Source organism: Pinus tabuliformis, chromosome Q, assembly GCF_031772625.1.
Source record: "Pinus tabuliformis cultivar Carrire ecotype Pingquan chromosome Q, CPIR1, whole genome shotgun sequence".
Taxonomy (NCBI): Eukaryota; Viridiplantae; Streptophyta; class Pinopsida; order Pinales; family Pinaceae; genus Pinus; species Pinus tabuliformis.
Window position 1 is genome coordinate 823,977,520 of NC_142296.1, and position 11,305 is coordinate 823,988,824.

Genomic DNA, 11,305 nt, shown 5'->3' on the forward strand with positions numbered 1-11,305 from the left:
TTGTCATTGGTGGAAATATTCTTCTTCTCTCCCCCTTTAACATCAATGGCAAAGAAGTGCACAAGGACTCCCCCTGTTGAACTTCTCCCCCTGTCAAATTGCTTCTATTCTTTATGAATATAATATTTTTATGGGTATGTTACTCCCCCTGTCGTGGTGCTCTTCTTTTTACTCAAGATAGAAGGATTGCTGCCTCATCATCAACTAGCACATTATCCCATCTTCATGTCTCAGAACTTCTTCATCATGGCTTCAACAGTGCTTAAAGATGCTCCACTTCAATGCTTCAAAACGGACTCCAATTAGTCATACACTAAATGTCCAGGTCCATTTTTTTTATGCTTCTACACCGTATTTTGTTGTCTCCATAGTAAGAATTAAGAGGCCTTCATAGTCTGAATCAAGAGAAAATGCCACTGAAATTGTCTTTCTTGCTATCTCTCTTTAGATCCGAGTTCCTTTGTATCTCTGTGCTTCTCCTTAAGTTGTTGAGATATATTCGACATCACAACATTCTCCCCCCTTTTTTTTTAATTTCTAATCCGTGACTGTCTTTTAAATTATTTCTATTGGTTGACAAATTTTTGCAATGCTTCAATTATGATAGATTCTTCCAACTGCTCTTGCTTCAAGCTCCATTCCCAGATGTGTCTGTTTGTTTGTAGGTTGCCTCTATTACTATCCTTGATTTACCTGTTCTCACATTATATGCCTGAGTCGAGACATTCAACTTCTGTAATACCAACAACATAGTTATTTTCCCTATTTCTCTAGCATTGGATGGCCTTCTTTGCTGCTCCAATTTATCCTTAGTGATCAAGTAGAAAACATCTTCAAAAGTAGTCCAAAGAATGGTTACAAGATCATGTTATTCAATGTAGTGCTTCTGAGAAATGATCTTTATCAAAGAATGATTGTTAATATAGCTCATCAAGGATTTCTTAAGGACCCTTCCACAGATAGCTTCTGCAATAATGATCAAGAATAACAAGCTCCCCCTAACTGTATCCATGGTCTCTTTTTTGTAGAATCCCATCATCAAACACTCGAAATATCAAGAATATCTTCATCAAGTCAATAACATGTGTTTTTGGCTGGAGAGTTCAAGGGACTTTCGGATTGTATTTGCTTCCTTCTCCATACTCGTGTAACTTTCTTATCTGGCATAGTTCTAGTTTGAGAAGGTGCCCAATCAAGTTACAATTATGTTCCATATGACCAATTTTATGACACTTGAAGCATTCTATGTTGTTCATGAATAAGAATTCATGATTTCTTCCTGCAGAATTGCTTCTGGGAGATTTTCGCGGACCATAATATCTATCTTTGTGCTATGCTCCACAATCTTTTGCCATGTGTCCAAAGTTTGTACAAGAATAACAATAACCAAGAAATATACTTTGGTACCTGGGTGAAAAAGGTTTCCTTGATGTACTTCTGAAGTCTTTCTGCCTTGAGATCCTTTGATTATAACCATAGCTTCTTGCGTCCTTGACATCATCTGCATTTCTTCTTGGAATAGGATTTCCTTCATTGTTGCCTTGACTCTTATCCTTGCCTTTGATGGAACTGGGAGCATCAACATTTCTTTCTGACTTCCTCACATCCTTTTTGTTTGAAGCATTATCATTCTTGCTTGAGGATTCTCCTTCATAGCCAAGACCTAATTTATCAAATGAGGATCTTTGATGGTTGAGCATGTCATCCAAGGCTTGAGATCTTTTCAAGAATTTGTCCATCCCTTCAACCTTTTTCTGAGGGAGACAATCTCTTCTTCCAATATTTCACAATCATTATTCTTCTTATCAAGTTGTTTCTCAAACTCTTCCTTGATATGTATTGCTTCGTTTGATTCTATTCTAAGGGAGATGATTTCTGATTTCATTCTAAAGATTTCTTCATTTTCGTTAGCTAGACTGCTCTCCATTTCTTTCATGATCCTTGTAGCTTTACATGTTTTGGCCTTGAGAAGGTTGAGGTCAGATTTTAGTTTGAATATTTCTTTATCCTTTGCTTTTAGTTGACATATCATGGTGTTTCTCTCCTTTTCTGCTTCATCAACCTGTCCTTCTATGATTGCCAATGCTTCCATTGTCTTCTCAGCTCCTTGTGCTTGTTTCCCTACTTCTTTAGTTGTGATCTAAGGGAGGAGACCTCTACCTTGTATTGACCAATCTCTACTTCAAGTTTGTTCAAGCTCTAGTGCCTTTGTTCAAGGTGGCTTGATAAGTTAGCTTCCCGTTTCTTTGCTTTATCTAATTGATTTGTCATGGATATGACTTCTTCATGATGCTTTCTTTTGCTTTGATGAAATTCCTTCTTAAGCTTGACAAGCTATTCATCCCTTTCTTGTACTTGAAGCTTGACAAGGTCAACTTTCTTCCTTGTTTGGTCTTGGTCACCAACTAGTGATTTCTTATTAATTTCCTCGTTTTCCTTTTTCAAATTGATAATCTCTTCCATGGTAGCCATAAGTTTAGTGAGGATATCTTCTTCAAAATCTTTTTCATTCTCTTTTTCAGCTTCTATGATGGGTTCTGGATTTCCTTCTTGGTTTCCATCATCTTCTTGACTTGTGGCCATGGTCAGTGCTCCTTTTGAGTGAAGGTCATGAAGTTTGTCCCATATGCCCTCCACTGACGAACATTTTCCTAAATTGTTCTTTATAGAATCTGGTAGCCCATTCAAGATTGACTTCATTGCTTTTGCATTGTACTCCTTGGATTCTCCATCCATCATGCTATCAAGAATCACTAATTTCCAGATTTCAATGCCTTGAGTTTTTAAGAAATTCCTCATTCTTGCTTCCCATATATCAAAGTTTCCATTGAACCATGGAGCCTTCACAAATTGATTGACTTCTATTTTAGTGGTAGAGGGAGACACATCTTTAGGAGAACTGGAGACTTTCTTCCTTGGCTTCGCTATTTGTGTTCTAATGATCAACCTTCAAGCTATTAGGCTTTGAGTGAAGGTACTGGCTCTGATACCAATTGTTGGAACTACTGAGAGGAGGGGTGAATCAATATTCCTTTTCAATTGTTATTTTTACCAGTTAAATAATTTATATTTATAACACAAAATTAACAATAGGAATAAATGCTTTTATTAATGTAATCTTTACAATAAATCAGGTACAATATATATAAGGATCCAACCTGTTTCCAAGCACCAACTTGGTCTTTTGTGAGGCTTCAACCTCTATGGCACCAACCCTATCTTCTCAAGGCACCAACCTTGTGTTTAGGAGCACCAACTCCAAGGACACCAATCCTTCCAATTCTGAGGCACCAACCCCAAGGGCTCCGACCCTATCTTGTCAAGATATGTTTGGTAGTAATTCTCTACTCCCAAAATCTTCTCCACTGAGTTATGCCAATCTACAGCTTCACTGCAGTCTCCATGCTACATCATTAATGATAACTTGTATTCATATGAAGAAGTCTTCACAAATCTTCATATTGCCCACACAAAGTCTGCGAAGTTACCTCTTACTGTCGCGATATCTTACTTCCAAGAAACAAACTCACAAACACTTCAATGCTGGTGTTGCTCACTGCTCCCTTCAAACGATGAAAAATGAAACTTTATTTCCTTTCACAGAACTGTTCTTCAAATTTCGTTTTGTACTTATTCCATAGATTAATTTATCACATGTCTGAGCCTTTCAAATATTAACCCAATCAACATAATTGCTTCATCCTTTGGCTTCCTCCTATCCTACTGGACCTTCAGCTTCCTTTTGTCCTACTAGACCTTCAGCTTGCTTCTGTCCTGTTGGACCTACGACTTCCTTATGTCCTGCTAGACCTATGACTTACATATCTTTTTCTCACTCGATCTTTGGCTTATTTTGTACCTTAATCATCTACTAGACCTTTGGCTTCTCGACCTTTCAACTTCTTCTTTCATTCGCTTGACCTTCGACTTCTCGACCTTCGAGTTCTTGATATTCGGCTTCCTCTGTCCCTTCAAGTTCACGAGTTGTGAACTGTTGCTTCTTCTCTTTGTTAGATGCGCAAGATCAATTCTTAGAACTAAAGCGTTTTAACTCGTTTTTATACGAGTTTCACCAATGACCAAAGGACGCGTCTATTGGAGGGAGGCCGACTTGTATATTAAAAATATATATCGGAGAGTCTTTTATCCATAGACTTGATTATTCACGGAAACCATATAAGAGTTGCTATACCCACATGAAGGTCCCTCATGCCATGTCATCACCTTTAATCCTGCAATCACAATTTCATGAGAATCGGAGTCATTCCTTTAATCCCGCAATCGCAACTTCATAAAAATCAGAGGTTTTACAAGTGTGCACATGCTTTGTCTTCCGATGGAGCGGATGTGATATTCTATGAACTGTTTTTAATGAATCCATCGGGTCCACAACTCTATCACAATCAAAGGTTTTAACATCCCTTTGAAACTTGCGATACTGCGGATGCGATATTACACTTAGTCATGTTAAATGGTGTAGTCGGGTCCGTAATACATATATCACAATCGAGGGTTTTATCGTGACATCCCTTTAAGATGTGTGATATGAAAATTATGATGCGGCGGATGCGATATTATATTAAGTCATGTTGTAATGGTGCGGTCAGGTTCATAATATATATCACAATTGGGCGTCTTAACGTAACATCCCTTTAAGTCTTGCGATATGAAAGTTCCAATACGACGGATGTGATATTTCTTTAAGACGTATTATAATGGTGCAACGGGTCTACATACTATCACAATCAGGGTTTTGACGTGATAAGGCTTTAAAGATTGCAATGCACTGGATGCTTTATTTCAATAGAGGTTACCATAAAATGATCGGGTCTGTAGTACATATCACAATTAGTGGATTTCAATGTGGCAAGACTTTAAAGAGGCTTGCGATGTGGTAGATGTGATGTCATATTAAGAAGTATTGTAATGGGGCTTGTTACACAGTAATTTGTCACCATCCCTGTTACTCCTCTTGTCGTACCTTGGAGGACTCATTCCGGGAGTTATAAGAAGTGACAAAGTCTAAGAACACTTGCATTATGTTCCCCTGAGTATGTAATTCATGTTCCCAGAAGACACCTCCTACAGATCATCCCTGAAAAGTGCTCTTTTTCCATTGGCGCAAGTCCACAGTATCCTACCCGCGCCAATGATGGAGATCCTCAAAAGAGGGCGCGACCATTGGCGCCCTGTCTTAGAGCAGTAGTCGCGCCAACCAAATTTGGTCATGCTTTTTTCCTTAACGCACGTCCGACTGTTGTTTCCTTCATTACATGGAGCTTTTCTGAAGATAAAAAATCAGTCTTTTGTCGAGCTTTATCCTATATCCATCTTTAGTGGCTTTTGAGGATAATGCTAATCCACAAAAGGTGTCCCGGTTCATCGTATCCTCCTCCCTTCTTCATCTATATAAGCTTGTCATTATGCATTGGACAAGCTAGTGCTAGTGAGAGTGATTGAGTGATTAGAGTGATAACGATTAGTCATGGAGTGTTAGATGTTGAGTTCTTGAGTTCTTGGAGGAATGCTAGTGAGTGCTAGAGAGGTTATGCTGCCGGAGAGGAGATGCATTGCAAGACACATATAGTTACTCGCCCAGCCAGGAGAGGGTCAGCGTCAGAACAATGGTTGTAACTCTTCCTGTTTATTATTAATTGATGAGCGACTGCTATTATAGTTCCAATCTCATTGTATATTATAGTGATGTGTTGATTTATTTCCTTTCTGACTGAAATATAGTTGTGCCTTGGTAGCTGTTATGTTGGTATTTGTCTCTTCCTTTGCATGTGCAGGTGTTCGTTTATGATCTGCGGGAGCGAGGGAGCGGGGATATCAAATCTGCTTCAATCATAGCGTTGGACTCCAGGTTGGTCTTCTTGGTTCACCTTTGATGCATAACTAGGAACTTGCGTAGCAGCGTGGTTTGATTGTGGCTAGTTCTGTTATAGGCTAGTGGGATCGCCTCTGTCCGCAGAGGGGATTTACCTAACCAACAATTTGGCGACTCTGCTGGGGAGAAGCTAGTTGATTTTTGTCTTGCATGTTAATTTTCTTCTGCTTGCTTGAGTGAATGAGCTTCCTGAGTCAGTTTTGAGTTTATTCTTTACTGTTTGACCCATCTGAGCATTGTCAACCCGACCTGAGGTCATATCATTTATTTTTCTGGTTGGCAAGCTTGATTGGCGTGGTTATTACTCTGACAGTTGCGCCAGTTGGCGCATGTTGCTCTAAAGCAACTCGCGCCAAGCTTGTGGTAGCGCAAGTTGCAGGCTGACAGTCGCGCCAGCCCTGTAAATTTTGCCTGTGTGTGGGTGGAAAGCTCTTTCAGTCTCTTTTTATATCTCTTACAGCCTCTGGAACTGTGTTGAACCTCTGCTTGACTGGTCTTAGCCTTTATCCTTCAGCTGTTTGCCTATTTCTTTGCTTTTCATCTCAGCCCTAGGACATCTAGTGACTTTGCATGTCTAGCCTTCTGTGGGAAATTTCGGTCTTTTGATTATCCAGTCAGCTTGCTGGTTGTGTTCTGCACCGATCCAGTGATTTGTTAAAGCTTGATCTCCTATACTCTGAATACTTCACTTCTAGCCTCTTTGGATTTCACTTGTCTTTGTGTTTTTCCTTGCTTGCATGGTTCATTTTTATGTTTCAGAATTGGTTCTATTTCATTGACTGAACTTGGATTGTGTATATCTCCTAAAATTTGTTTACATGCATCATGCCATCTTAAAGGAAAGAAAAACAAAAAATCTTTTGCATCATAGTAGTTAGCATTTATTGTTATTTGTTGCTATTAAAAAGAAAAAGAAAAAATTTCGTTTCTTGTTATTAGCTGCATTAGGATCTTTGTTGTTTGTTGAGTGATCATTTCGTTTGTGAAAAAGATCTCAACCCTCCTGTAGATAGAATTCATCGAATCGAATGATCTAATTTTGGCATATAGTTTGCATGTAAGAAGTTTTTTGAGATATCACATACGGTAGGACCAAAAACTGAAACATAATCAAAGATAAACTTTAAAATGAACTCAATGAACATAACAACGCATTGGAACATAACGCAAACACTCTAGAGGTCTAGGTTAGAGACGTGTTCCAGCGTCTTTAAACCTGGTAGTTTATCGTCGAGTGGTTGGGTGATTCCTCCACGGTGAAACGATAGGTGCTAATACGGACTGTGCTCCCATGTACCGCCGAGTATATATTGGGAGACCCCTATAGGAATAAAGCCTTTATCCATAGGAAGCCGTGTCAGCCGCCCTACGATTCGCAATGCAGTGAACACAGCATTCACGAAGATCGACCACCCGTACCCTAAAAAGTATTCTGTGGTTTTGCGAAATGTTTGGCACACCCTCTCCCTAGAATTCCAGAGCAGTCACTTTTGATCCTTTTCGGACTCCCTAAACGAAAAGGTGCCTGTGAGCGTCTTGTCACTTCGTGCTCATTAAATATTCGAAGGAGACTAGAGTCATCTTTTATCCTTTTCTCGACTCTTAAAAAATGAAAAGGTTAAGTTCAGTGTCTTAAAATTTATTGGCCACGATAACATATACCCAATTAGCTTTTGTCTTTGTTAATTCGAAGTAGGGGTTGTCTTGGTAGACTTCGTAAGTTTCACCCTGGCGGAATTACCAGTTTCATCTTCTACCGAAACGCTGGTTGTGAGTCTTCCTGTGGTTTTAAGTATACAACCACTTAGTTCTCGTGCCCCAGGTGACGAGACTTACCAGTTTCATTGGAACCCTGCGTGGGAACCTTTTGAGGACGGTGTCCCTTTCTGGGACCATACTTCTCCTCGTGTGTCGGTCCCATCTGTTCCATCTGACATGGATGATTTGTCCCCTGCAACGACTGATGAGTCCGTTGCGACAAGCGGTGAAATTACCACCTCCACGGACCCTATACATGTTAGTAGTACACCTACTACTACAAATTTACCACCAGGATATAAAGCTTTAAGAGATGCTATGCCTTCTGAAACTCCGTTCACAAGTCCTATTTGGCCATCACACATTTTCCCTACTACGGAGCCTTTTACTCCACAAAGTCACAGTCTATCTGTTACCTCTGTCGCGACCACTCCAACGGTTTGTCTTGCCTCTTCGACTCCTATTTTTGGTCGTCCTTCGACTTCCTTATTTGGAGTCTTTGATTCCACGACAAATGTCCCAATACAGGGGCCGTATGATCCATATTTGTCATCTCAACCGGTTGTTGAGGTATCAGTTCCATTGTCAATTGATTGGACCTCCACCTCTTTCCATGGTGGTCAAGTTTCATCTGCACAATCTCCAAAACAACCCCCTCAAGACCAACCAGAACAATCCCTCCGTGGAAACCCTTTCGCTACTGGTGCTCCTTTTTCCTCTTCTTATATGCAACCTTCTGGCAACTCAGGTCAGTCATCTTTTCAACAAGTCCAACCTGGTACCCAGCAAGGTTATCCTGCTGGACAAATTGGTCAACAAACTATTAATCCGAGCCAATCCAATATCCAGTATAGTCCAATGTCTGGACAAGTTACTCAACCACTTGGTCAACCTACTGTCCAGTATTCACAACCCTTTGGGCAAGCTGGTCAACCTATCGGACAGCCTCCTCAACCATCTAGTGCGTTGGGTCAACCTTCAGCTGCGCAACAACACTTCCAATCTCTGCAGGTCGGCCAACCTCAGTATCAACAGGTACAACCTTCTGGACAGATCGGCCAACCTCACTATCAAAAAGGTTTTCCTTCTGCCCAGATAACCCAACCTATCGGACAGCCTACTGGCGCTGCTCAATCCGGTCCGTGGCCCCAAATGGGACCCCAATACCCGTCTGGTCTTCAAATGCAGGCTGGGTCTCAATCACAAACTTTTTATCCAACCCAACCTGGCCCTCAAACTCAATTTGGAGCCCCGCCACCGTATGGCTACCAACAACCTCAAGGGCAATTTTCGTTTACCCCGTACTAGAACTACCAACAACAGCAAGCGAATCCTTCGCAAACTTATCAATAGCCATATGGCGCATCTACAGCAGCGTTTGGTAACCCTTATGCTGGGGGGCAATATACAAATCCCTATGGCCAATTCACTATGGGACCAAATCCGTCCGGACAGAATCCATGGGGGCAACCCCCACCTGGTTGGAACCCTGGTGCTTCACCCTACCAGCAGCCCCAGATGTCTTTCAATCCTCAATTACCATTCTTAGCAACTTTAGAATTACCGGATGTATCCAAATTAACCAATGATCCTATTCTTCATAACCCTTATTGGCCTCTAGTTCCAACTAAAATACCTGGTGACTGTCCAAAATTCGATGGTAAAGCTAATGAAGACCCGCAAGCACATGTTATGACTTATCATTTGTGGTGTTCATCTAATTCATGGCTTGACGATTCAATTCGGCTTCGCCTTTTTCAAAGGACTCTAACTGGTTCTGCCGCTAAGTGGTATATTGAACTTCATCGCGGGTCCTTTCAAGATTTCAATTCTTTGGCTATAGCATTTCTCACTCACTTCCAGTTACCCATTCGATACGAAACGGGTACGCACCTCCTCACTTCCTTAAGACAAACGACAGCTACGCATATCTCTGATCATATCCATGAATGGAGACGGCGTAGACGTATGATCAAATTTTGGATTCCCGACCAGCTTCTTACCGATTGGTTTACGACTTCGTTCGTGCCTCCGATAGCTCGGGATATCGCCATGGGGGCGTGTGTCACTGAAGAGCAAGCTATTGCTCGAGCTCAGTACCTTGACTTGGTTTATTCTCAGTCAGGTACATTATATGATTATCTGCCTGACGTCCCAAGACAAGGAACATCTAAAGCCTCGCCAACACCCACTGTTGACGGTATCATTGGTTCGGTTAATTCATCCTCAAAGAAAAATTCGACGAACCCTGCAAAGCAAAAAACATCTGCTTCGAATGGACAACCTTCCCAGGCATCGCCTGGTTCGAATGTTACTTCTGAGGTTAATGCCGTCCAATCTAATACGGCAAACAAGACTTCGAAAGAGAAGAAAAAAGGGAAAGCGAAAAATAAGCCGGAACAACCTAAGCAGGAAACCCCAAAACCTAAACCCGAGGACGGCACTAAACGCAAACCCAAATATCCTTGTCTTATTTGTGATGAAGATCACTTTACCAAGGATTGCCCGAGGCGGTCCGAAGTTAGTCGTTTGTTAAAAGGCACCTCTGGGACTCCTGCGGTGCTCAAAGAGCCCTTTCCCACCCAACACACTCAAAAAACTCAAATGGTGGCTGACCCTACTCAACCTACCTCTTCCTTTGGTTCTCAAGTGTTTATGGCTGGTACAATACCCATTAATATCAGTACTCGAACGAAAGATTATCTGTCATCTGCCGGGAAGGAGCCTGAGGTTCCCCCAAGTGCTCCCCCGTTCAGTTCAAGTCCGCTCCACATCGAGAGACCTACCACTGAAACGCCTCTTCGACCCCCTCCAAAAGGAGTACTCCGGAAATCCTCGTATAATCCGAATGCTCGTGCTGCACAGCACTACAACATCATTGAGGACTTAGCGCAGACTCCGTCGGCTATGTCCGCTTTAGAGGTTCTCCAGAGCTACCCTTCTCAGAGGAAGTCCATGCTATCTGCCATTGGTGGCATCGATCCGGCCGATTCAGATTTAATAACTTTTGACTTAGAACGCCACACTCAAAGACTGCCTCCCCAAATCGCCTTCCTCATACAAGTAATTATTGATTCCAAGACGATTCATCGTACAATTATTGATGAAGGTGCCTCAACTTGCATCATGTCTGTTGCCTGTTGGAAAGCTATTGGATCTCCAACGTTGAGCCAATCTCCTACTACCTTGGAGGCTTTTGATGGAAGAGCGTCCCGTCCTTACGGCATACTCCAACGTTTACCAATCTCTTTGGAAGGGAAGACAGTCGAGATGGAAGTTGAAGTCGTTGATGCTACTCTAACCTACAACCTCCTTCTCGGACGTAGCTGGATATACGCAATGCAATCTGTTGCTTCATCTTTCTTCTGAATCATCCGTTTCCATCATCAAGGGAAGATCATTACCGTTGACCAGCTCTCCTTTTTTGCTTCTTCTTCCGAAGGCACCATTCTGTTTGTGGAGCATACCTCCAAATTACCTAAGAGTCTGGGAGCTGGACTTTTTAAAGATCCTGATCTTATGGGTGTTTTTCCACTCCCTTCTCTAAATATCGCCTCAATCAATATGATCGCTATTGGCTCTGATCCATGGCTCGTACCCCCCACAGACCAAGTCGATTCATGGGGCGACCCGATGCCGTTGAGTCCTGCCGAGTTT